The sequence below is a fragment of the Lissotriton helveticus genome, chromosome 5_1, assembly GCF_964261635.1.
Source record: "Lissotriton helveticus chromosome 5_1, aLisHel1.1, whole genome shotgun sequence".
NCBI lineage: Eukaryota > Metazoa > Chordata > Amphibia > Caudata > Salamandridae > Lissotriton > Lissotriton helveticus.
The window spans coordinates 2,067,788,279-2,067,814,835 of NC_136065.1; the positions used below are offsets into that span (position 1 = coordinate 2,067,788,279).

Consider the following 26,557-nt stretch of genomic DNA (forward strand, 5'->3'; position numbering starts at 1 on the left):
TGCAGAAAGAGACTTCTTGTAGGGGGTTTGAAACTAACCTAGGAATCGCACATACTTGTGTGTGTGCTTTTCTTTTTGGCCCACACTATTTGCCTTTGCGTGTGTCTTTTTAACAAAGACAGCACGCCCATGGCCATTGGCCATGGGCGCATTGCTGCGCCCATGGCCTATTGGTGTTGGTTACCCGCACCGCCGCCATGTGCTTTCAATTATCGTGCCCAGACACAGGCGCCATAATTGAAACCACATGTCTCGCTGTGGCGCGCCCGTGCACCACTCGCGGGCTTGTTCTTTTTTGGATCCATTTCACTGGGAAGCAACTAAATGAAAGAAGGAAAGAGAGGTTGTGAACCGTTTCTTCAAGTTATGGATTTCAGTAATTCATTTAGTTTTTCTACTTGTTTAAGTATCCAAACGTACTGAGCATGAAATAACACCTTGCAAGTAGTGAATGGAAAATCTGGGATTTCCCGACTGTGTTTATCTGCTTGGATTCCAGCAATTGCTGGACGAGGATTACCTGAAAACCACGTGGTTAATGTGAAACGATGCCAATAAAACAACAGTGGAAAAATAAACCTGCTCCAACAGCTGATGGCACACTTGCTGCTTGTTGGGTACACAGCGGGTCTCCTTAACCGTGCAGCATTCAGACTTCACATACGCTGGCTTTCTGAACCTCAGCAAGTACAAGCCACGGGAATTTAATAAAAGTGTCTGTTTGCTCTTGTACTGCAAAAAATGCTCTGGGAGCGAATAAACAATTTATATACCTGTGTAGATGAACTTGAACACTAAAGGGCAGAGTCTCTGCAGTCCAGTACCAGTAGCCTGCTAGAAGGCACAAAGGACAGTTGCACAAGTGATGAAAGCCCTCCAGAATCCAGACACGCATTCCATTGGTGGTGTTGATTGTATTGAATAATTGCCCCACTCCCTTAGAAGCCATGGGCCTGAGGCTTGAGCAGGACAGGCAGCCAGGCCACACTCCAGGGCTCAGGCGAGGCAGGCGTTCTTGGAACAGAAGGCCGGGATTCCCCATCTTGGGTCGGGACTGGATTATATTTTCAGATCGAGCAGATGTGTGGAATGCCCTCTCCCCTCCTCCTGTCAACTGTCGAGGCTGGCATTGAGGTGGTCAGTCAGTGGCTCGTGCGACTCTGTCAGTCTCCTGGGCTGCTCCGGGCAGACTCTTGTGGACCGGGCACGGAGGCAGTCAGGAAGAGGCCTTACCCAACCGAGAACGGGCAGGGAGGCCTTACCCAACTCAGAATGGGCATGGAAAGTCTCCCGGGTACTCTGAGGATTCCGAGAGACACCCAACGCTGGATTCGGAGGCATTGTTGCTGTAAGTCACACTCCCTTCTCTTTCCTCTGATTCTTCCAATTTTAAGACAGGCAAACGCACACCTACACCCCTCCTCGCTACCCTCCCACACACACACTCACTTCTCCTCCTCTTCCTCTGTCACCCTATCCTCAGGCAGGTGGTTTGGTACACAAACTTGAGTTTATATATTATTGCGACTGGGGAGTGCTGTATGTGTGTTTTGGTTTCACACATAGACAATGTGCGCTACACAATTGACGTTTGTGGGTGGATATATGAACCACACAATTTAAATACATGTGGCTGTGTTTGATCTAAGTATGTATGTCAGAGGGAAGCACGGGTCGGTGTCCAAGGCAAACCTCATGATTTCACACGTTAGCTTACTTAAACATGTAAGCATATAGGATCCTAGAAAACACTTACAACAAGAGACCTATAATCAGATCTATATCCGCACAATAACCACACTAGACAGAAAAACACACACTTCATTCACTCTCTCTCGCGCACATATAGTGACATATATAAAGTACAATTTTCTATGTTTAGGTACAGTAATGATATAGTTTTTAGTTAACTGCTGGGTATTATAATGTTTTTACGATTCTACCCAAACGAGCTGCATTTGGCAAACCTATACATGTTTGATTCTTATGTCTGCACTCTGTAAACCAAGGGCAGTGAACATCAGGATCACCACTAAATTATTCGAGAGTCAAAACAAAAATTTTCCTGTTGATGCAAAAAAAAGGGAATTTGATTACTGCTGACGTACAATTGGCAGATGGAAGGGCTTGTACCCAACAATAGACTAATTGGCAGTGTCAGTCATATTTAATTGTATTACCTTGTATACAGTTCTGTGCTTGTTTCTGAAAGAGACGTATAGATGGAGAACCACAGAATATAAGGAACTCTTAGGTTGAGGGATGGTTTCTGTACCGGTGGTGCAGATGAAACTGGAGCAACACACCTGGATCCAGCTGTTATGCTAACTTTTACCTGCGTTAGCCAGACCTAATAGAAATGCCAGCTTATTGCACATTCCATGCATAAACACAGGGCCTGAGGTTCAGTGCTGTCTCCGTGTCAGCCAATCAGGAGCAGGGGTTCTGCCACTTTAAGCCAGCATTAGATATGGTTTTCCTGTGTCAAGACGTGGTTCTAAAGTTGGCAGTACTCACCAAAAGTGCTGCTTTGACCTAAATGTTCTTGCCTGTTAAAGTTTCTATGCTGGCTCCATAACCACATAAACAAGAATTTGCAATGCAATAGGTCTCGCAGTTGTGAGAGTTTGAGCATTGTAAATGGCAATGCCTTTTATTTACGTGTTGGTTTTTAAAACATAAATAAAAGGCATTGTCATTTACAATGCCAATAGCTTAAACTCTCGCAAATGCGAGACCTATTGCATTGCAAATGCTTGTTTTCTTTGGGTTTCGCTTTAGCTATGGTGCATAGCATTGCTAAACAACCTTGGCCAAGCCAATAGATGCCACAGGTGAGACTGCCAATGCTTTTTTTCAAAGGATTTTCATTAAGTGCCTTTGGTGACAATCACATTATGTGCAGGTGGAAAGTAAAGGTCAGGCTGAGAGGCTTGACCTGTGCGCGTGCCAGAACTACACACCTCAGGACGCTGGAAGTGACCTTAGAAAGATAATAACCAGGTCCTCCCTGCAATAAAGGTATCCCCCCTCTTAAAATCAAAGTTGGAAAGCAGTAGTGTTAGGAAATAAACATGCTTTGGAAATGTTATAAGGAGGGAATGTGCAAAGACCCCAGCGCAGCTCTAATTCAGGAAAAAGTTGAAGGCCTTTTTACAAACCCTACATCACGATGCGGAACAGTCCACTCCTGCCCCCAGAACCCAGCACCCTCTCTCCTATCACTCGTTGACTGTATGCTCACCTTTGACCCTGCACAGTGCTCCGCTGCCCGTTGGCATACAAATACCAGTTACAGAAAGATTCCGACTCACAGTTGAAGCCAAGGGAGTTGTTTTGACTGGAGGTATTCCTGTTCAGATATTGTGATCAATTGTATGATTTAACAACTACTGCCTAAACCACGACACCTGGAACAACGAAGGCTAAACCACGACCATTACTTAACCACTACATTTTAAACCACTACTCCCTAAACCACGAAAAAATAAGATTTAATAACACTTTTTCATTTTATTCCTTTTTTTTCTAAAATATTTGCTAATATCTGTTTACAAAAACGAGCACACTGATCATATTCTTTTCTTGATTCTTAAACATTTAAATTTGTTAAAATCAAAGCAACACTGCCATCTCCTGACATAAACCGGTAATTTAAATGTTAACAACCTTAGCTGTATTTTAAACTTAACTATTAATCACGTTATATTTCTATCTATATATATTTTTGTAATCGTATTTGTGGGGGGAGTCCCCCCACACCCCCCATCTACCCATTTATAAGTTTTCCTAAATTATCCTATGTGCAACTCCGGTGTTCTAAAAGTCGTGGTTCCATCCTTCGTTGTTCCGTCGTTCGTGGATGTTACCTTCGTGGTTCAGCCCTCTTCGTTGTTCTGGTAAGTCGTTGTTCAAACATCGTGGTTAAGTATGTTTCCCATTGTGATCCCCATGGTAAACAACAACAAAAAAGTTTGCCAACTATATGTAAACATGCTCATTTGATGTTTCATCTTTGTCACCATGATTTGGATAAGATGTCACTTTATGTGATGTCATCGGAGTCAGAGGTCACATGTCCTATGATGTCAGCAATTATGCTAATTAGGGGGGAAAACAATCGCCAATACTACTATTGTTCTCTGGCCAAGGATGGGGACCCTGTGTTGGTAGCCTTGAACATTTGCCTCTTCGCGCTGTACTGTCATCCCTGCACAGGAGGGATCAGCCTGCGATGTGAGATGAGAAATGGGACTGGAGGGTCCACTGAGCCTGTTTTTGCCCTGACAGCCTGTGTGCAATAAACCCATACTAATTGTGATGTGCATGTGTGTGGAATCATTTGTGCAGGGTCCCTGCCTTGCTTCTTCCAGACCAGTGAGTGTTTCCTTTGAGTGAATACCTTCTGAAACTGACACTGGGCTACACCACTGGCATAACACTCCTTGTCAATAACACTTCCTGCATTATCTCAGCTCTTTGTTCAGGCCCCAGGTTGAGGGCAAGTTCCTTCTGTCATGTGTGCTGCTTGCTGTAGTTTTTTCCTAACAGGCACTTACTTGGACTTTGCGAGCTGATTACTTCCAGCCTGGTGCCGTTCCCCTGTCCGTGACCCCACTGGGATGACGTCACATTGCAGAAGTAGATGTCCGAATCATTCAAAGTCAGCGCCCGAATGCCAAGGCTCGCTTCTCCGCCACTGTTCTCCACCAGACTGGACATGGTCAGCCGTCCCCTGTATTCACTGTGCCGGTCATCCAAGGCCTTCGAGGGGTGGGACCTCCGGCGCCAGACTGCCTGCACCATGCCTCCACTCTGGGCAGGGAAGGTGCATTTTAGGGTGACCGACCCTCCGACGGTGGCAAGCACAGCAGCGGGCTGTGTGACCTTGAGAGGGGACAGAGCAGCACCTGGAAGACGTGGTGGGGAGGGACAGCAAAATGTACAAGAAGAGAAAAAGCTGCTTTAGAAATAGCACTGTGATTGTCACATAGTCCAGTTTCCTGTCTACTGTTATTTATTCACCATGTCTTTGTTATCACCAGTTCTTACTCACCCATCACCAGGAGAGATGCCCTTACCACAGGGCATGGCAGAGACTATTACGGCCAGATTCATCATACTTAAATCGGCTCGCAAAGGGCCAGATTCTGAGAATCTGGCCCTTTGCGAGCGCTATTTTTGCATTTGGGATTCATCATCCCAAATGCAAAAATCGCTATACTAGAAATCGCTATATTGCGAAAAATCACATTTAAGGAATCTCAATTAGAGATTCTTTAAATGCTATTCATGAACCTTTTTTAAAATGCGAATTCGCAATATGGGGCCGCTATTTTCCGCGAAGTGTAACTTCGAAGTGAATAGCGAAAACTTAGAAAAATGGACTTTAGTGCATTTTTCTAAGTTGTATGTTACACACACACATGTCCTTTGGACATGTGTGTGTTTGTAACATCAGTCTACATTTTCATTTCAGGGGTGCTACAGGGTGTCCTTTGGACACCCCTGGCACCCTTGAAATCGCTTCCTTATTTGCGATTAGCAATTTGCTAATCGCAAATAAGGAAGCTGTAGAAATCGCAAATAATATTGCGATTTCTACATGAATCCCGTTTTGCAAGTCTTTAATAGCGATTCCTTAATAATCGCTATTAAGGACTCGCAAAACGGGACATTGATGAATCCGGGGGCAAGAGCCCCAGTGATGTGTGAACTACAGCAGCTTGGCTTGTAGTCGCTATACATTCTGCCACTGCTCTTCCTGTAGGACTCATAGGGCTCGATTTACAAAGGTTCTGCGTAACTTTTATAATGCAGACCCGACACAAAATCCTTTTCAGGATTACAAACCAGAGCAAATTGGTATCTGCATTGGTTTGTAAGAAAAAGTAACGCAAACCAGCGTGAAGCGATGCTTTGCATTACTCTGAACAGATTCGTAGTTTTAACAAAAAGACACACACATTTATGCAGACTTACATATATAGGAGGACGGACACACAAGATACCAACCGACACTCTTGATGCAAGTGTGGCTACTGATCTGGTCCTTGCATCCTATGGGGCTAGTTGGGACGATCAATGTGTCCGCCTATGTATGCAAGTCTGCATGAGTTTATGATGGATTTCCACCTTTGGCAATGAATTGGAACCCCTTTTATTGTTTGCATACATTTGTTTAAAATACTTTTTAGGTCTTGACTACAGACAGCCTTAGCTATCTGTTTGCAAGACCTATTGATTCCAGTCCATGACATCTACTTAGAATAGCTCATAGGTAGACGGTTTTCTTGTCTATCTCACTTTCCTGGTCCTGATTCAATAGCTTTCCTCCATAATCTTGAGTTTCTCATGCCAAAGAGCGTTTTGGTATAACAGTGTTCTGATAGGATGATGTATCCTTCCCCTCGTGACACTGTGCCTTGCTTCCCATTGCATCGGCGGGACTATTTTCTTCCTCCATCACTTTCTGCCCTACACACTTCCCGGTTCCCCCCTTTTCTCCCTGTCTCCCATCTATGATGGCCACCTGGAATAGAGTCCAATTCTGGGCAGCGACTAAAAGTTTCGGACAAAGGGTCAACATTCAGATCTACGATTCAGGGAAAAAAGTGAATTTTAGGCACACATCTGAGCAAGCCTGTCATATAATATAAAAAAAATATGCAAACAGATGGCCTATACAAGTAGAAGTCAAAATAGGTTTAAGTTGTTTTATATAGTGCCACTTGGCCTTTCCATTGTGGGCTGCAGAGTAAGGGGCTGCTTTCCTTGGCTGTCGTACCCCAACCAAGAGTAGCCGGTCCCATTCCTGACACAGCCTCCTGCAGCATGCGGTTGGGTACAACATTTTCCCTGTGATGACTCTGGTTTGTAGACCTGCCCTGCTGGCAAAGGTGTAAGGTTACCCACTATTGCCTGTGAAACTTTCTGGCTCAGCTTTATGATGCTGGGCTCTTCAAGATACTGTGTATCATGTCCCACATTCTATCAAGCCCTGTCACAAATCCTAATGCCTTCCGAATACATTGAGCATGCAGTGCTTTTTGGCACTGTTGGATTTCTTGTGCTCCAACATTTTCATCCTCTCCGACTCTCTTTAGTGCCTACACCCTTCTCCTGGTCTGCTCGGAGTTCACTCAGAATGACTCTGCGTTACAGCACACGAGTGCTTGTTTTCCACAGTAATTTTATTTTAAAAACTACTTAAAAAACTAAACAAAAAATCCCAGAATAATGAAGTGGGCAAAATCTGAGGTTATCTTTTGTCCACCTGCAGAGCAAAGTTATACACCTGCGTGCCCTGTAGAATTACTGCCATCACCATCACCGTCAATGTGCTTGGCATTGTCTTGATGGAAGGTGTGGTTCCGGTAAGGAGGCAGAGACTGCTGTTTTGTGCCTGACCTGGGCTCGCTTGGGAGAGGTTGCAAACATTATGCAGTGATGGGGCTCCACTGGTAACCAGGGAGCAAAGCTGACTGATGTGGGTAAAAAGGGTGGGTACGTCTGCAAAGATATCAGGGACAGCAAGTGTATGGCCCACGTGGCACCACCGAGGGGTTCTGGCTACTGACGCAAACTTCCAGATGTTGTGTCCCCTCTTCTGCTGTAAAATGAACAGCTTCACCCATGAAAGAAATGAAACGATGCCTTTTCTACTTCAGAAGGAAGACGTTTGTTGTGATGGTAAACAATCGGGAATCAAAATGTCACGATAGGTTCTGCCTCGCCCTGTGCCATGGTACGAATATAAGGCACCCAGGTGTCTCATTCAGGATGTCTCCTCCACAGGGACAAAGCCGGGTCAGGAAGATTGGGGCAGAGGGGGGTGAGCTTCAAATTTTCCAAGAATCCCGCTGGAATATAATGACCGGTTACTCACGGGTAATATTCATTACTCCGAGTCGTAGCCCTCCCCGTCCCAGTCCTTACCCATGAGCATAGCTCCTCCCACCAGAAACTCCCAAGCAACTAAAACCCATCCCTTCCCTCCAGGCCACACCCACACCCTAAGGCATATAATCATGTGACCCGCCCATCCACATCCTGTACCACCAAGCACAAGAAGCCGAACAGGGAGGGAGGGATGGGAACCAGGACTGGGACGGGGAGGGCTACGACTCGGAGTAATGAATATTACCGGTGAGTAACCGGTCATTACCTCCTCGTCAGCCCTCCCCGTCCCAGTCCTTACCCCTGAGCAGATACCAAAGCAAGAATCGGCTTCACACAGTAGCAAAACAGACTCAAGCCTCACAGGCAGGAAGGCACACAACCCGAGCAGAACACAACCCAGCGTCCCCAAACCCAGGAGACACAGTCCCACACATCAACCAACGACTAGAGGACATAAAAGCTCGAGGAGAACACCCAGCAGCATACACGCAGAACACAGCCAGGGAGGCCCCCCGGAAGCAAGCACAAGAAGCAGCCACCCCCGAGGCTAGGTACCTCGAACCGACCCAGGCGCCAACACACCACAAGCCCAACAGCAGGCCGCACAGCCAACACAGCCACCGACGGAGAGCAGCCACAACAGGCCCCAAAACAGGACCAGCCAGCCCAAAGGCAACAAAAAGGGAAAACCACCCCATAAAAAAGACACCGCAGGAAGGAGGAACACCTCCAGAGCCCGCACAACCGTCAAACAGAGTAGCTGCCCCGAAACCCCAGAAAGAGGAACAGGACAGAAAACAGGCAGAACCAGAAACCCCAACAAGGAGCAAAGGAACGAAAGAACGGCGCCAGGAGGAACCATCCAAAACCACCCGGACACCAAGGGGCGCATCGGCCCAATGCCCGAACCCTGAAAGGCCAACACATCCGCCCACAGAGCACGCAGGGAGGACACAGGCCGACCCATTCGAAACCAACCGCCCAGAAACCCAAGACCCGCACCGGAATCCAATGCAGACACACCCCGTGCCGGACAGTAATCCAGGAAGGAAAACCCCACGACCGGCCCAGGACAGGAGAGGCGAAGGGCTTCCGAATTGAGGAAAGGCACACAGCAGGCCCCCGTCCAACGAAGGACAGGGCAACCACCCCCCAGACAGTGCCGGGCCAAACCAGAGAACAACCTCAACCCAAGGCGATCCTCGGAGATGCAAAACAGGACCAACAACGGAACCCCGAACCAGGTCAGCAAGAGGCCCAACACGGACAGGGAGGGAGACACCCCACTCAGGCGAGTCGCCACAAGAACAAAACCCCCGGCAGACAGAAAGCCCAAAGGGAACTACAAAAAGTACCACCAGGGGACACAATCACAGCATTGGCAGGATTCGAACCCAGGCCTCCGAGGGCGGGCACCACAATAAGGTACAAGAAACACCCACCAGCCAAAGCCCCATGGCACCACCACCCAGTCCGACCAGACCGATAGGAACCTCAAGAGGAGCCAAGGCAGAAAGAGGCCAGGCCAACCGCACCGACCGCAGGAGACAAAGAAAGCAGAAGAAGGACCCAAACTCACACCAGTGCGAGCCTGCGCCACCAGAGGCACAAGACAAACCATCGAGCTAAAGCTCTCCGGTCAAAACGAAAGCACCACAAGAACCAAAACCACCAAGGGACACCACGAAAGCAGAGGCAGGATATGAACCCAACGCCAGTGTGAGCCCGCGGCAGCAGAGGCACAAGACATACCATAGAGAAACAGGTCCAAGGACAATCAACGCCCAACAAGCCCAAGACAGGCACAGAGGCAACCGCTCACGGGACATAAAAGGGCAGCCACGCAAGAGGAGCGAACCACCAGCCAACAGGACCACCCGCGGCCAAAGGCCACACCCCCCGGAAACAACAGCAGACAGCCCAAAGAAGCCGGAACCCAAAGCCCCAGAGCAAGACACACCTGGGGGGAACAAGCGCCAACGGGCCCAAGGAACAAACCCCACAGCAGCAGACAACAGCCGCGGAACATGGAGCCACCGGGGAGAAGCGGAAGACTGAGCCCCCAACAACCACCGCAGTCCTCGCAACAGAGCCAGCCCGCAGGGCACCGGCAGGAAGACCCTACCAACCGAGGCGCCAAAATCACCCAACGAACAGGAGCACCTGAGCGGCGCAAAGAATGGAAGACTCCAAGACAAGAATCCACCCAAACCGACTCAGGAGCCAGCAAACACCCAGTGAAAGGGCCGGAGCCGGAAGGAAAGAAGAGGAAGAATCAACCAACCGTCCAAGGATGGGAACACCCGGAACCCCAGAGCAGGCCAAACAGAGTAGCTCAACAAAACCACCCAGGGAGCCAAAGGTCAGCAAACACACCAGGAGGCGCAGACCATCCAAAAGGCATCCCCAAAAAGCGGAAATGAACAACACCCCCACAGAACGTAGGAACCACCACGAAGCCGCGTGAACTGACATATGAAAGCAGGCGTCCCAAAGAACCAGAGAATCCAGGAAAAACCCCACCAACAGGAAGGGAAGAAACAACCGAAGAGACACCATCATGAAGGAATGAAGAGGGTACCACACAGGCCCAACAGAAACGAAGCCCCGAAAACCGAGAAAGAAAGCCCGACACATCGCCAAAGAACCCGGAACAGGGGCAGCGCAGAACCCATCCAGTAGCCCAGCCCAACAAGGAGGGACCAGAAGAAGAGGAAGCACTCAGAAAACCCCGGGACATGTGGAAGGAAGGGACCCACCGGCCGCGCACCACACCACAAAAGGGTCGGGCAATCAAAGTTAACGAAAGGCAGACCAAAAGCCCGCACACAACCCGTAAACTACCCACACCGAGTAATCGGACTGGAGCCAACAAGAACGACCGCAGCCGCCAAACCGAACAAGGGCACCAACGGAACCCCAAACCGGACAGAGCCCCCGAAGGAAAGCCCCATCACAGCAGCCCCACAATCAGCACCGCCTCCCCAGGCCAGAAGCACAATAGCCATCAAACAGCCAAAGAGGACCAAGCCGCTGCCGTACCAAGGGAACCGAAGGACAAATCCGTCAGGAAACGCAACAGCAGTCCCAACATGGAAAAAGAATCAGAGGGAACTTAGCCCACAGCACCCGGTAGTCCAAGGTGGCCTCCCAACCAGGCACCAACCAGGCCCGACCACGCCCAACTCCCGAGAGCAGACCGGAGCAGGCGAAACCAGGGAGGCAAGGCCGTAGGCCGCAGAGAAACCTCGACAGCCACACAGAAGCAACCGAACCCAAAAGCAGGGGCAAGGCACAGACAGAACAGTAGGACCAGAGGCAGAAAAAGATGGATCCAAGGCCTCGCAACAAGCAGGACCACAGAATAAGAAGGAACGGCACCCACAAATACCAACAGGCACCGAGAAGGCACACCAGCCAGCAGGGATCGACCATCACCACAGCCAGGACACCACAGCGAACCACTGTAAAGGACACCCCACCGCCAGAGCCAGGGGAAAAACAAGTGTGACAACATCCTGCCACCCCCCATCAAGCACACCGCTCACAGAGTACAGAAAGACGGAGGCCTACAAGCCCCAACAACAGGAAAAAGGGGAAAAAGTCTACAGACTTCCCACCTCCCAAGGGCCAAGGGTACCCCAAACCGTCCCAAACACGTAGCAGAACACCGTGAAGCCTGCCCACATGACTCACCCGAAACCACGTCCGGAGCCACGACAGCAAAGCATCCAGCACATGACAACAGTGAAGGAGCAGCGGAAGACCCAGCGACCACCACCCCCCAGTTACAGCGTAGCCCAAACCACACATCTCCAGTAGGGGAACAGAACAGAGAAAGTAGAGCCCAGACCAAGCAATGCAAGATCCACAAGGGCCAATCAGGGAAAGCCCCAACAGGACAGCAGGCCAGCCCAAACAAGACATAAAGAGGGAGTCCCGGACCCCCCCAAACACCATGGTCCCACTAAAGCAGGGACTCAAACGTACATGAAACAACAGGTACCCAAGGGGAACAAAAACACAGCCGCCAAGCAGACCGCCACACACCTACCTGAAAGGAGGACAGACGTGCAGAGAAGCCAGCCATGCACAACACACCCCCCCCTCCCACCCCGGGCGAACCCGCTAGGGCAGGGAAACAACCTGGAAGAGGGGAGGCCCCAGCAGGAAGACAAGTCGTGCCCCCACCACGGGTCCCTGTCAGAAACAGAAGCAATGCCCTCAAAAGGGGCAGAGAGCAACCCACGGCAGGAGAAAGAGGCCAGGGGAGAAACCAAGGACCTACAGCACACAGAGTCCCGACCCCCCAAGGAACCGGCCCCAGGCATGCGTATTGTAAAGATAATAAAGCACATGTTCTCCGTTAAGGGCAGGCTCAAACACCCAACACGCTCCACAGTACATAGAGGATCATGTCACTACGATAAACAGATGTAGCCGAGGCACAGCCCAACACAATCAGAACACCAGGGCACCCCCAGAGCCAAACAGACACGGGAACATCGGAAAACGTAACGGCGCGCTTTTTACGAGCACCAGTAGCATCACAGAAGGACACAGGATTACGTTCTGTAGGCGGGGGAGGAAATGCGAAACGCTCCGAACCACACGAGGTTGAAGCAACGCCAACACCCGAAACCGGGCAACCAAGTCCAAAGCCGGAAGCAGTGCATGGGACACCACATCCTAGCCCCCGAAATCCCGGACAAACCAATGGCAGCAAACAGTGGGAAACACGGGCCCGTTGCGAGCACCCAGCCACCAAACACACCACCAAGGAGGAGCCAAACCGCCACGCCACAGGCGAGCAGAGAGGCCAGCCGCGCCCAACACACCCCCCCTCCCTCCCCGGGTGAACCCGCTAGGGCAGGGAACATACCCGGAAGAGGGGAGGCCGCAGCAGGGAGACACCACCCCACACCAGGCAGTCAAGGCCCCCCAACCCCACGGTCCCGCTAAAGCAGGGACTCGAAAGTACATGGAAAGAAAACAAGTACATTAGGGGAACAAACGGCCGCCCAGCAGGCCGTTTCACACTCACCCGAAAGGAGGCACCATCGGTCCAGTACCTCCCCACAACGAAGTTGCCAGGAAATGAATTCCGCAGAAAAAACAAACAGGATGTGGATGGGCGGGTCACATGATTATATGCCTTAGGGTGTGGGTGTGGCCTGGAGGGAAGGGATGGGTTTTAGTTGCTTGGGAGTTTCTGGTGGGAGGAGCTATGCTCATGGGTAAGGACTGGGACGGGGAGGGCTGACGAGGAGGTAATGTTAAAATACATTATAGGACCAGCAGGGTGCCTGATAGGGGCAGTGCAAAGGGAGAGGAGTGTGGATTGGTAGGAGTACTAAGTGAGAGAGAACACAATATTTGGTAAAAATAACCATTTTGAAGACTTTCAAAACAGAGCGAGGGAGTTAGTGTGTGCATTTCTGTCTGTGTGTGTAAACATTGCTGGTGAAATCCAACAGACACTTCACCATACCCAACTGAAAGCACTCATACCCAATTATATATCAGAGTACATTTATTAGAGGGCAATGCTTAATTTGTATAAATATAAGTGCCACAGCTCTCGTCAGGAGCCCACTGTAACTTGTACTGCATATTGCACCTGGCATGGTGCCAATGATAGTAACAACACAACTACTAACCACCACAATCCTATAAGTGTGACAGTTCAGACTATTTCAGGCGTTCAAAGCTGTAAAATTGCTTGGGTGGCAGGTAAAAGTCATTTTTAATTTAATATTGAATTAATAATATAATTGCCTGTTGTTGTGGTCCTCTCTAAATTATGCAGAGAGCGCCACCTTGTGGCAGATTGTCACAAGCACCTGTGATGACAATTAGATGCCGGTGCCCAGCACCGGAAACCACCAGCTCAAATTAAGCACAGTTAGAGCGGTGTAACATCCCAAACACTGCGTGAAGCCACACCCCTGCTCGTGTGCTACCCAACAGTAGTGGCTTTACACTACACACTTCCTATGGCAGCAGGTCTTAAAGGGTTGTGTGCGCAGGAACAACACAAACATGGATGTGCTCCAAGAGCAGGCAGTTCCTCGTACACCATCTTCGGCCACTGTGGCCTCAGAGGCCTTGACTTGCAGCTCCTCCTAACCCACCTCTACACTGTCTGTAAGTGCCAGGCACCAATGGAGGAAATGTTGCTGTCTAGAGCAGTCTAAAAGGTGGACAAAGTGAATATTAACGAGCAGGGTCAAAGAGAGGCATTTTCTTCCTGTTAATAATCATGTTTTGAGGCCCTATACCTTCAGCTAATTCATCTTCTTTCCAAGTTTGCAGGTGGGCTCAAACATGGGCATTGCAACAACCAGAATGTCTTCATATGGAGGGTAAATATACACATACTGCCCATTTCACAGCCCGGTGTTAATTACGCACAGAAGACATCTGTACGAAAATAATAGACAGCAGATTTCAGGCTCATATAATGGGCGGTCTGTGAAGATACTGGACGTGTGATCGCACTACTCCCCTCAACCAGTATCCTCTACCCCTACAACTCCCTTGTTTCTTTTCCTTTGCTTTTTTTACAGCCTAACTTGTTATTGGAGTGGGGTGGAGGGGTATCTTAATCTTTGTGAGCATTTCAAGATGGCTGCCCACACACATGCATGTGCACAGAGACCCGGCTGGCAGCTCCAGATAGGTTTATTCTATTTTAACAAAGTCATGAAAAGATGGCTGCTGTGGATGCACGTGCATACGTGGCAGCCATTTTTTCATGTATTTTTTAGTATTTAACACAATGCTGTTCGAAGATGGCTAGCTCACTTGTGTGCATTTGAAGCGGCTAGCTAGGATAACAACCAGCATTGGCCAAGCCAATAGGTTCCACAGCCACGACCTCTTTATCAGTACTTGTTTAGCATTGCAGTTAAATAGTTTTAACTATGACCTAGTGTATTGTATCTTTTTTTCTTTTAGTGTTGCTGACCTCCTTACAGGCCCACACTGAAATGTAGCTTATTTGTTTTAACAAACAATGTTTTGATTTGTTACTTGATTAACAAAAGTTGTTGTGCACCGAAGTGGGACTTAAGTGTGTAAGTTCCTCTCAGGGATTCACTTACACAAGTGTTTCACCACTGTGGTGAAATTTACCTCCGAGCAAGTTTGCTACCGAGGGGAGATTTGTGAAAAGAAAAGTAGGGAATATCCAGAAAAGTGCAGTGTTAGAAATTGGGTTTCTGGTTTGACAGAGGTATGCCCCTGTCCAAACAAGACCCACAATCCTAGTCACGGTAAGTCACAATACACTCTAAATTATCTTGTGTTCACCCTCTGGTAGCTTGGTGCAGAGCAGTCCAGCCTAATTTAAGAGCCAATGTGTAAAGTATTTGTGCAACACTTCGAACAGTGAAAACACCACACAAAAAGGATCCACACCAGTCAAAAAAAAATAGAACTTAATTTAATAAATAAAACAAGACTCAAACGACAAAAATCCAATAAGTAGAAGACAAGATATGAATTTTTAAAGAACCAATGTAAAAATAGTTCCTAGAAGCAATAAACGCTTAAGGGGATTTCTGGTCGTGCCGGACTGGGACAAAGTGAAGAGTTTAGGCCAACCGTGATGGAGAGTGGGCTAGATACAGAGTCCCAGTGAGGCCTACTGAACAAAAGTTCCTTGATCCTTGGTTTGCATCTATGAAGATGCGAGGGTTGCCGAGCAATGCGTCGGTGTCCCCAGACAGTTGGAGTGATTAAATGGTGGGGATGCGACGGGTCAGAGAGCAATGCAACAGTTCTGAGGTGCAGCAGTTCCGAAGGCACTGTGCCGGGTTTCTCGATGCTGTAGAGGCGAAGCGGTGCCTCTGAAGTGGCAGTTCTGGAAGCAATGCACTGGTTCTGAGTGCAATGCACTAATCCTGTTCCCCCAATGGCAGCAATGTGTTGATTTTGCTCTTGCAGCAGAGGATGAGTCGGTTTGGCTGGAGCAAACACATAGGCCAACTTCTAAGGTTCCAGGACTGGGGTGGCACCAGTTGGCAGGGCAGACTTACAGGCAGTAGAGTCTCTGTGTTGGATCAGGTGAGTTGGAAGTCGTTTATGTCCCTGTCACTTCACTCAGAGGGCAAGTGATGCATGTCCAGCCCTACTCACCCAGGCAAGAGAGAGCAGCAAGCAGCACGGCAACACAAGGCAGGGGTCCAGCAAACAGCAGTCCTTTACTAGCACAGCAGTTCCGCTTCTTGGCGGGGTGGTCACAGGTCCAGAAGTGTACTAAATACATGTTGTAAGATGTCCAGTACTTATACCCAGTTGTTCCTTTGAAGTGGGGGAGACTTCAAAGAAGGGTATTTAAAGTGCAGAGAGTCCCTGTCTTTCCTACCCTGGCTCCAGACTAACTTCAGGGGGTATACAGCTCCTAGTGTATACACAGTCTGTCCAGTTGAGGTGCCCAGCTCCTCCCTCTCATCCTCCAAGGAAGACCCATCAAGTCACATCTAAATTCCCTGTGTGTGTGGCTGTCTAAAGGGAATACAAAAAGCCCAGCTGTCTCCCAATCCAGATTGAACAGATATAGGCAAAAGGCACTATATGGCTAAAGTAAGAAAATGGCAAATTTATAAAAGTGGCCATTTCAGAATTGCAAAATAAAATCAGACTTCACCATAAGTTAGGATTTTAAATTGTGATTCCTAAGACACCAGACTTGGGAGTCTTTTCTCCTCCTAATTGGAACGTGCAGTTATAAAATATAATAAGGTAATCCCAATGTTATAATACAAGAGATAGGCCTTTCAATAGTGAAAAACGACTTTGGGAGTTTTTTTACTATCAAGACATGTAAAACTTAAAAGTACATATCCTACCTTTTAAATACATTACACCCTGCCCTGCGGGTTATACACGGCCTACCTTAGGGGTGACTTATATGTATAAAAAGGGAAGGTTTAGGCCAACAAAAGGGTTATCTTGCCAGATTGACATGGCCGTGCGCAGGCTCTGCGGTGTCAGATATGAGACATGGTTAAAGGGCTACTTATGTGGGTGGAACAATCAGTGCTGCAGGCCCACTAACAGCAATTAACTTACAGGCCCTGTGTAGAAGGGATATCACTTTACTAGGGACTTATAAGTAAATTAAATATGGCAACTGGGAATAAACCAATATTAACATGTTTGGGGAGAGAGCACAAACACTTTAGCACTGGTTAGCAGTGGTAAAGTGCACAGAGTCCTAATACCAGCAAAAACAAGATAAAAAATGGAGGGAGGAAGGTAAAAGGTTGGGAGAAAGACCACCCTAAGGCTGTCAGGTCTAAAAGGGAGTATTCAGAAAACATATCCAGGTAGTATGTAACCATGAAAGCACCCACAAATTAACATTTTAACGGGCAGGAGTGAATTTGCCAAGTTGCTGGGGAACTGGCGTCCTCCCCAAAGGTAGACTTTCTAACCTGTGCCCTCCGGTGTATCTAAGAGTTGGTAACAGCACGCCTCATACATGGAGCCATGGCAGGAGATCATTTCGATCCAGTGCATCTTAACGAGCAGTTGGCTGCTGTACAGAGCAGACGGCTGACAAATAGCAGCAGTGCTTCAAATGGAAATATAGAAGTGCACGTACTCGCTATTTAGAGTTGCTGTTTGCTCCTGAGAAGTGCCAGTACTGTACCATTAAATGTATTGCAGCAGTACAGGTACTCTTCATTTCAAATTAAAGAAGCACAGGCTACGCCTTGAGGCTAAGAGATGCCTTTTGAACATATGGGAGCCAACAGACCTGCCAGCAAAGGGGAGGATATGGGTTACGCTTGGACAAGCAGTGGCGAAGCGCAACATGGCTAGACTTTGGGGGGCAGTCACGCCTCCGAAGATCAGTGCATGGAAAAAGGACATGGAATGGTGCATGCTCCAGGAGAAGACTGTGTACATGGCACGAGGGTGCCCCAAAAAATGGGAGGCGGGTTGGTCCAAGTGGAACGAGTACAGAGGCAACATATGTGAGCCCCCTCAACCCTCACACACATAAATAGAGGTAGTAGTGTAAGTGGTTCTATGAAATGTTGGTGTATTTACTCTAACATTGATGGTAATCTGTAAACTCTGTGCTATTTAAGGTGCGCTTAAACAACAATACTGTACGACTGTGTTGACTGACACTGGTTCCTAAGCTGTTAATAAAAAGATTTAATAAAACATTTTAAAAAATAAAAATAGAAAAAGAAGCACAGGCACTCAGTACCGGACAGTACCTGTCCATTTAAAGCACTGTGTAGCAGACATGTTACATGTGTGCAAATGTATATAAAAAACAAAGTCCTCAAGTATGCGGTGCTAGGCCTATCCTGGTATAGGCAGCATTTACTACCATATGTCAGAGGAAAAAACTTTAATATTTAAATAAAAACATACAAGGGCTGGAGCTGGTGTGTTGATCACAGACATGACTTAAGGCCAAAAACACAATCTGAGAATACAGTCAGCAAGTGAGACTGTCATACAGTCGTTGTCAGTGACAGTTTGAAAGTTACTCATGGGTATCAGTAATGGGGGAGGCTGGGGCAATGAACTTCTTTTTCCTGCACCTTTTTTACTTCTGCTTTCACATAATCACTGCCCAGGAAATGAGGCTCAGATGTCAAACGGAGTGTTAATCCTAACAAATTTGAACTCTATCAGGATATTGTATCCTTCTTGAGGTAAGTCTGTCTGAGAAAATTCTTTGCAGAAAAGGGACATGGCAGAGACTAGAGAGTTTAACGCATCGGGTCTATATCCTCATTTTACTTTCACATGCACCCTGGAACAACCAGGCCCTGAAAGAGCCATTTTTGAGAAGGTAGTTTTGAATAAATTTAAAGAGATCATTAAATTCATCCCAAAGCCCCCACTCCGCCCCCCTTCCCTCCCCACCTCTAATTTAGAAGAACAGGAACTAGAAGCTCTTAAGGTTTTTTCTAGGAATATAAAAGTAACAGTTAAAAACAGCGAGAAAGAAGGGGGCATTGTGCTGATGGATACTAATAATTACATCAGTAAGATTAAACTGATGCAGAGTAATGCCGACCACTATAAAGGAATATCTAATGATCCTACTGTAAGAATCTCTAAAAACAAACAGGTGACAAGACAAGCTTCAAATAAAGGCATTATATGTACCAACTAATATGATTTTTTTTAATGTCAGTAATCCTCGGATGGCTAGCATGTGCCTAAAATGCATAAAAACCAACAGGTGTGGCCTATTGTTACCACGATAGGTTCAGTAACCGGACCCCTATCTAAACATGTAGATTCCTTTTTGCGCGCAATAGCACCCTGTATCAAACCTTACATTAAGGATACAAGACACATGATATCTACAGTGGAAGGTCCGGCCTATAATGAACATAAAGAGATTCTAGTTACATTAGATATTGAGGCGCTGTACAGCAACATCCCTCACGAAGCCCACCCAGAGTGACTCCAAGGGCTTGATAAAAACTTACTGGGGTGTGGTACATTTATAGTAGTCTAGTACAAAATCATTATTGATTGTGAAAGAAATAATCAGGTTCTGAACCAGTACCCCATGGTACTTACCCAACGGAACCACTTGTAACTTTATAACTATTAACTTAGGTTCCAAGGGATACAGAGTGACCCTATTGATCTTAATGATACTGGTGGGCCTTCAGCCCTGATTGTGCCACCTATACCAGCAGCCTCTCAAAGGTAACTTAGGCCTGTCACTGCAGTGTCTGTGTGCAGTTTGGTACTGCCATTTCAAGCTGGCAAATGCACCCACTTGCCAGGCCCTAACCGTCTCTTTTCTTACATGTTAGTGACCCCTAAGATAGGCCCAAGGTACCCCTGTGGGCAGGGTGCAGTGTGTGTAAAAGGTAGGACATGCCCTGGTGTGTGTGGCACGTCCTGATAGTGAAATACTGCCAATTTTGTTTTTCACTATTGCAAGGCTACCTGTTCCAATAGGATAGACTGGGGAGTTTGCTTATAACATATTATAAACATAACTACCCCTAGGAACAAGGTAGGAAAATAAAGTTTTGTATGCCTGAACCTAGAATGTTAAAAGGCATCCTTTAGTGAGGGTGATTTTTACATTCTGTGTTTGAAAATACCACTTTTAGAAAGTAGGTATTTCTTGCTTAGCCATCCAGTGTGCCTCTGATAGGATGTGTATTGACTGACTGGTATTGGACTGACAGGTGCTGGGTATGCACAGTGGCTCCAGAGAGTCTGGGTGAGTCAGGGCTGGGCTCAATAGACCTGGGCTGCAGTTAGAATAGTGGTAGGAGATTTCCTTTCACCTGAATGGGCCTGGTGTGCCTTCCACAATGCTGTCTCCACCTCCTGCCAGGAAGCTGCACCAGAGAGGACAGAACTGGTTTGTTGAAGCACAGGGCTTCTCTGCCACCTGAGAACAAAGGATTTTACTGTATAAATATTGGGGCCCAGACCCCCGACTTTTAGATCACTTCTGAGAAATCAAGAGGAACCTTTGCAAAGGAGAAGAGCTAGAGAAACAGAGAAGGAATACTGCCACTGGGCTGTTTGCTGTGTGTGGTTGGCCTACAGTAGCTACTTTCTGCCAAGGAAAGGGAAAAGGACTTTGCTGTGTGCTCTGTCCCCTGCTTGAGGAAGATCTTCAAGGGCTTGAAGAAGAGCATACCTCCTTTCTAAAGTCTCAGGTACACAATGACTTCACGTCCAGCTCCCCTGAACTTCCTTGCTGGGAGTTCTGACCTGCTGAGAAGGTGCCTGTAGCTGCTCTGGGTCTCTGGAGGTTGTTCTGGCTGTTAGGAGCTATAAAAGCTATGCAACGACGAGAAGCGCGACACAACCTTACCTGTTTCCGACGCAACGCCGAAGAAACCGATGCAGCACCTGCATGCAACTCGAGAAATCGCGTCACGCCGCATTGAGTGCACTGGTCGCCGAAGTCAGAGATCACTGCACCAATTCCGACGCAAGCCCTGCTGTGCGGTTGCAAGAACCCACGCATCGTCCCAAATCGCCGCATCCCCTCAAGGCGCCAAGTCGGTAGCATTGTTGGGGGATGCAGTAAGAAATCGATGCATCATTTCTCCACGCAGTAAGAAACCGACACATCACCTCCTCTCCAGTAAGAAACCGATGCATCACCTCCCCTGCACAGCAATAAGGAACAAACGCATCACCTCCCCCGGAGCAAGGAACCAACGCATTACCTTCCCTGAGTGTAAAGAACCAGAGCATCACCCTCCCTGCGACCCTTTTTCTTTGTGTACACAACCCATCCAAGGTACTTTGTTGCACCTGCAATTTGCTTTGAACTGAACTATTTCTACCATTTGAAAGTCATATTTTTATTACTGTATTGTGAATTTTTGTCATTTTGGTTTTGTTGGCTTTAGATAAAAGATTACTTATTTTTCTAAACTGGTGTGGTGTCCATTTGTAATGTTTACACTGTATTACTGTATGTGTTCACAAATGCTTTACACACTACCTCTGAGATAAGCCTGTCTGCTCGTGCCAAGCTACCTTCTATTTTAGGATTGTATTCCCCTTACCCTGACTCAGAAGAAGGGTCCCTACTTGGACAAAGGTACCTACTTCTGCCAACATGAGACTCCCATTTCTAACAGAGAGTATTACCCAAGTCTTTTAGACCTTTTGACTATACAACAGAATTTTGGGACTATCTATGTAACTTCCATACATGTGTTTATCTAATCGACAATTGTATGCTACCAGTTCTACTGGGGATCTGGAAGGCTGATTACGGATGAGAAGTAGAGCGAGATTGTGCACAATATCTGAGAATGAAGCCCACCGACTGTTTATATGGTATAGAAACTGGAAGACATAAGTGGGGGAGCACATGTAAGCACCCTACTAAATAGTAGTGCTACTTTTGTTAGGTTTGCAGATTTCCTGGTATAAATCTCTCACTTGGGTGGATGCATTCATGCATGGGAAACATTCTCACTCGCACTGTGACAGATCATATTAGGTTTTGGTAAATATAGATGAATTAGGTTCCTTATGGCTCAGAAGGGATCTACATTATGCAGAACCCCCAGAATTTCACGATTTGCAAAACAAATTGCGAAATCAGCACTTTTGTAAGAGCACCGTGATTTTTACAAAAGTGCTCGCAAAAAGTTAAAAAAATAAAAACATTAGTGTTCACCCTCTCTGTGCTGCAGCTGAACCAGTAAAGGGAGGGTGAGCAACAGGCCAGCGGGCACCAAAGGTGTTAAATTCCTCTGTCGCCTGCCTTTGAAATGCACAGAGCACGGTTAAGTCTGCTGTCAGCCTCAAATGTTTGTGTGCCCTCTGCGGAATTTGCAGGCCCTTAAAAGGCTCTACTGCCCCACCCCATCCCACCCTCCACTGCACTCCTCTCCCTCGACATGCACCTCTCCTATTAACCCCATACCTCCTCATGTCTCCTTATTAGGTCGAGCCTAGCGCAGCGCTCATGCGCTGCCCTAGGAGAGGGCCTCTTGGAAACATTCCAGACTTTCCTTATGCTCGTGCATGTGCTTTTCACATTCTATTGGCCTTTGTGTGTGGCTTTAAATAATGAAAGCATGCAAATGGCCAAAGACGAGTGCATGTCCCGCCTTTTCTGTAAGCATTCAATCCCATGGCCTTTGGGTCTCGGAAGCGAGCAGCTGCGGCACAGGGTGCCAGCTGCATTCTTTGCATTCTAGGATCATGTTACTAATTGACCCAGGCTTTCTTTTTTCTCAGCTTTCCCTTATCGTACAAACTTGTGGCCTCCGCTTCTTCTCTCCCCTCTACGTAATGGGCCCCTTTCTCTGTCCTCTCCGGAAAATCGACCTTTTAGATCCACAACACGGGTGCACAGTTCCTTTTTAAACTTCAATTAAAGTGCTGCTAGAGGGTGCTGCGCCCGCTCTGCGCCCTTGTTGTTAATCTAAAATGACAACCATATGTCGTCTTCCGGTAAACAAGTGACGGCGTTTAGTTTTGCAGGTCATTCTGTAATCAAGCATCCGTGACTTCTTGTACAAAAAATTATTATTAGCATACAATAAAGCCCCACAACACACTCCTCACAGCATTCCCTTCTCTGTTTAACCTCCAACCTAACTCCTGGAGGTCTCCCCGCTCAACATGGCACAAATGTTCACCTTGCACTTTGTAATTGCTAAACTCGTGGGCACCCACCTCAACAGGTCCCGCTGGTGCCTCTTTTGTTATTAGCAGACTCCTAATTGCCCCTCGGGACCGGTAGTCCTCCTCGCTTCAGCCCCCCACTCCCAGCCTCAGAGCGTGCGTTTCCTGTTATCAGACACTCACACCAATGGCAAAATCTGTCTTCCTAACCCTTGCTGCAAAATAATCATTTTGTACTTTTGCAGAGTCCTGTTCATTAGGAGCCCTGGCTCTCAGTGGGGTGGTGTTTATTAGTACTTGGTAGTAGGCTTTGATGAGAAGCATTGTGGAGGTGTTTAACGTGAACTCCCCCGCCCCTCCTCCATGCTGCTTTCCTAGAAACTGTTGTGGGGGAGGAGGAGGAAGCCTGCTGCATTGAACAGATGCCCTCTTGCCACAGGACAGTCCAACTGTTCGTCCTACCTCTCTCCCCCTGCAGAGCCCGTCATGTGGATGCCGCACTTTCACTTTTAAATCTCTGCAGCACACGCTTCATCGATGCTGAGCTTAAATTGTTATTTCCAAAATTCAGCAGGCTACTCTTGTTTTCTCTCTGCCCGACTGCCCGTCCCCTTCAGGAGCCAAGCAGTTGTTTCATCGCAGCACCCTTTGATTCCACCGTCCGCACATAGGCTCTTTAAAAAAATAAACAGGACAATAGAAATCATTTACGAAAACTTTTTTAAAAAGCCTTGTTTCCTCGGAAAACGCAGCTGCTGCAACAGAGGAAATACATCAGGTTGTTTATTGATTCTTCGCGCTATAAGCTTCATCAAGATCTATACCTATTTTTTTTTATTACAAACTCTTGCATCTTTGTAATTTCATTAAATAGCTGCTCACACAAGTAATCACTTTATTCTGTCCCAGATTTTGGATTTTCTCCTCATTTCAGCTAATATGGCCCTTGTGGATTGAACTTGTGCTCAGAGCCACTGCTCCTGTGGCTGGCGTTTGTCATTGTGCTTCTATTTGGAGAGTATGACAGCTCCCCACAGCAGGTTTTAGCAGCCCCCGCGTATGTCTCAGTCCAGGGTGATGCAGTTTCCAGGACACCCCTCCTCCTCCTCCTCTCCCATTTGCTTAAGTTAATATGACCTGTGCTACAAGGCTGCTAATTAATATACCGGAAATACCCCCTACTGACTTGTAGCACTATTTACTAGGGGTGGGCGGAATTTGCGTAATCATGTAACGCAAATCTCCGCGAAACGGTAAAAAATCTCAGCGAACATGCAGAAATTTCGCGAACACGCGGAACTGCTTGTTCGTGGTGCTTTTTTACTGTTCACAATCGCTGTTTGCATGCTCGGGGGGAAATATGTCATGAACACGCATTTGAGAACGTGAACAAGCAAAAATTCCGCAAGCGGAACGGAATTTACAGCCCAGGCCTAGTATTTACCTATTTACTTTTCTTCCTGCAATACAACAAGGAGGCATTTTAGGTCTCGCCTGAGCCAGTGCATGCGCTACTCTGGCGAGACATTTAGTAAGTGGGTTTTAAAAGTGCTACCCACACGCTTTTGCTGGCCTCAAGCTTGCGGTAACGCACGCGGGCACGTGCACAGCCGCCATCTGGCTTTCCTCTAGCTCTCCCATGCCTCAACACCCCTACCCCACCACAGAGCACATCTCACGCGTGCTTGTCTCTCTGAGCTTCCGTTTCACTCCTCTCACTCTCGTCCTCTTTCCTTATTCAAACTGCCTCCATTTCTCTGAACCTTTCTTACTAACTCTCTGCCCCTTAACATTCTACTTTTTCCATCTCTCCTTTTAAGCTTCCCTGTCTGCCTCCCTCTCTCATTACCCTCTTCACTCCTCTTTTTATGTGGTATTCTCCTATCCCGAGTCTCGTGGCCCTTGTTTGCTTCTTTGCCCTTCCGCTCACGTGCCCGCTGTCATGGAGCGCAGCCAGGGCTGGTGGTACCGCCGGTTATTGATTGTGGCACCTTAAGACACGGATTCTTTGTGCTGCTGCTGAAGAAACACTGACACAGAATACCTCTTTGATATGCGTAGCCCATCTGCCCCTCGCTGGCTCCCTCCTGTCGGCCCCTCCTCCCTCCATTGTGTGCCGGTGCTGGTCAGAGCCCGGCGCGCGCTTTGGATGGAGTGCAGAGAGTTGCACGCACATGCGAGATCCTCCGGCCGACCCAAGGACCCTGAGATGTATATCCTGCTGGTACTCAGGCTGTGCTGTAAATGCACCTATGGTAACGACCCTCGGCCTTGGCTTGGACTTACCCCCGCTCCTGCTGCGATGCGTTTGATATAGGCCATTTTCACTAAGAGTTTGAACGGCGAACTCCGGGAGGCCACACTCATGTGCTTTAAGGGGATCTTAGTGGACAGGGCTGCAGGAGAGGCTTGGTAAGCATTGTTTATGCGATATTACTGCTAGTACTGGCAGCTGTAGGAAGCAGCAGGGAGGGGGTGGGGTTTCTCCTCTAACCACTATATTCCTGTATACTGAAAAGGGGGATAGCATGAAAAGGATGACCTGGTTGCATGGCTTTGAGAATTTTTGGTGACCTAGTCATTTGGGTCCAGCAAGTTTGAAAAATCCTTGTGCCACGCTTGCGCTTGCATTTGGGAACTAGGCGCTTCAGACCTGGTATATGCACAGCAGCCTGTTCGTACTGCCAGCCTCTCGCTCTCTTTATTAAAGCAGCAACGCATTTGGTGTCAATTTTGTTGGTTATTTCTTTTTAATGTATTGTTTTAGGTTTTTCAAGGAGGCACCTTTTAATCATTGGAAGCGCGAACAGTGTAAAACTCTGCCGTGTCGCCGTTCGGATAGTGATGCACAGACAGGTGCCACGGCGTGAGGTTAGGAGCCCCGCTCCCGCAGTTGTGCACTATTCATATCTGGTGCAGAGGGTTGTGTAGAGTGGCACCTTTCTGACAAAACCACAGGTGTCCAGTGCATCTCCTTTAGGTCTTTGGTGTGTTGTCAGGGTCCTGCTTTGAGAGAGGAAACTGATGTGGTAGCATTTTTATTGCAGCTTTGGGTACGCTAGTGGCGCTATACAGGTTTCAAAGCACTGTTGGAAGCGTGCTCTGCTGGCGGAAGGGTGCTGGCTAGGAAAGCTGTCCAGGAGTGGCTTGGCTAGGCACGTTCTCTAGTGGCGCCAGTACGTGGAAATGGATAAGTAGGAAGGCCCTCAGACAAGCTCACAAAGGGACAGTGTGAGGTAGGGTTAGGGTACAACGAAAAGCCAGTAGGTTTGGCGATGACTTCCAGCACTTTAACTTTGTCAATGCTTGCGTTGTCATATTTTTTAAAACCTTTATTGTTGGGGAAGGTGCAGGGCCTTTGTCAAACACTTTGTCACTTTCCCTCTCTATTTCTTTCATCTCTGCGTGTCTTCTTCCTGTCTCTTTCTCTCTCTCTCTCTCTCTCTCTCTCTCTCTCTCGCTTTACTCTTATCTGTCATTCTCTCCGCCTCTGTCTCTCTCACTTCCTTTTCTCTGCCAACTTTCCAATCTC

At 47.7% G+C, this 26,557-nt stretch overlaps 1 long non-coding RNA gene across 1 annotated transcript in view; it reads right to left on the reverse strand.

Moving 5' to 3' along the window:
* Positions 1-26,557, reverse strand: part of LOC144753987 (uncharacterized) — an 89,567-nt gene that overhangs the window by 24,354 nt on the left and 38,656 nt on the right. The window contains exon 2 of the long non-coding RNA XR_013594623.1: positions 4,560-4,910. This is a non-coding gene — a long non-coding RNA (uncharacterized LOC144753987). The remainder of the gene's footprint in view (positions 1-4,559; positions 4,911-26,557) is intronic.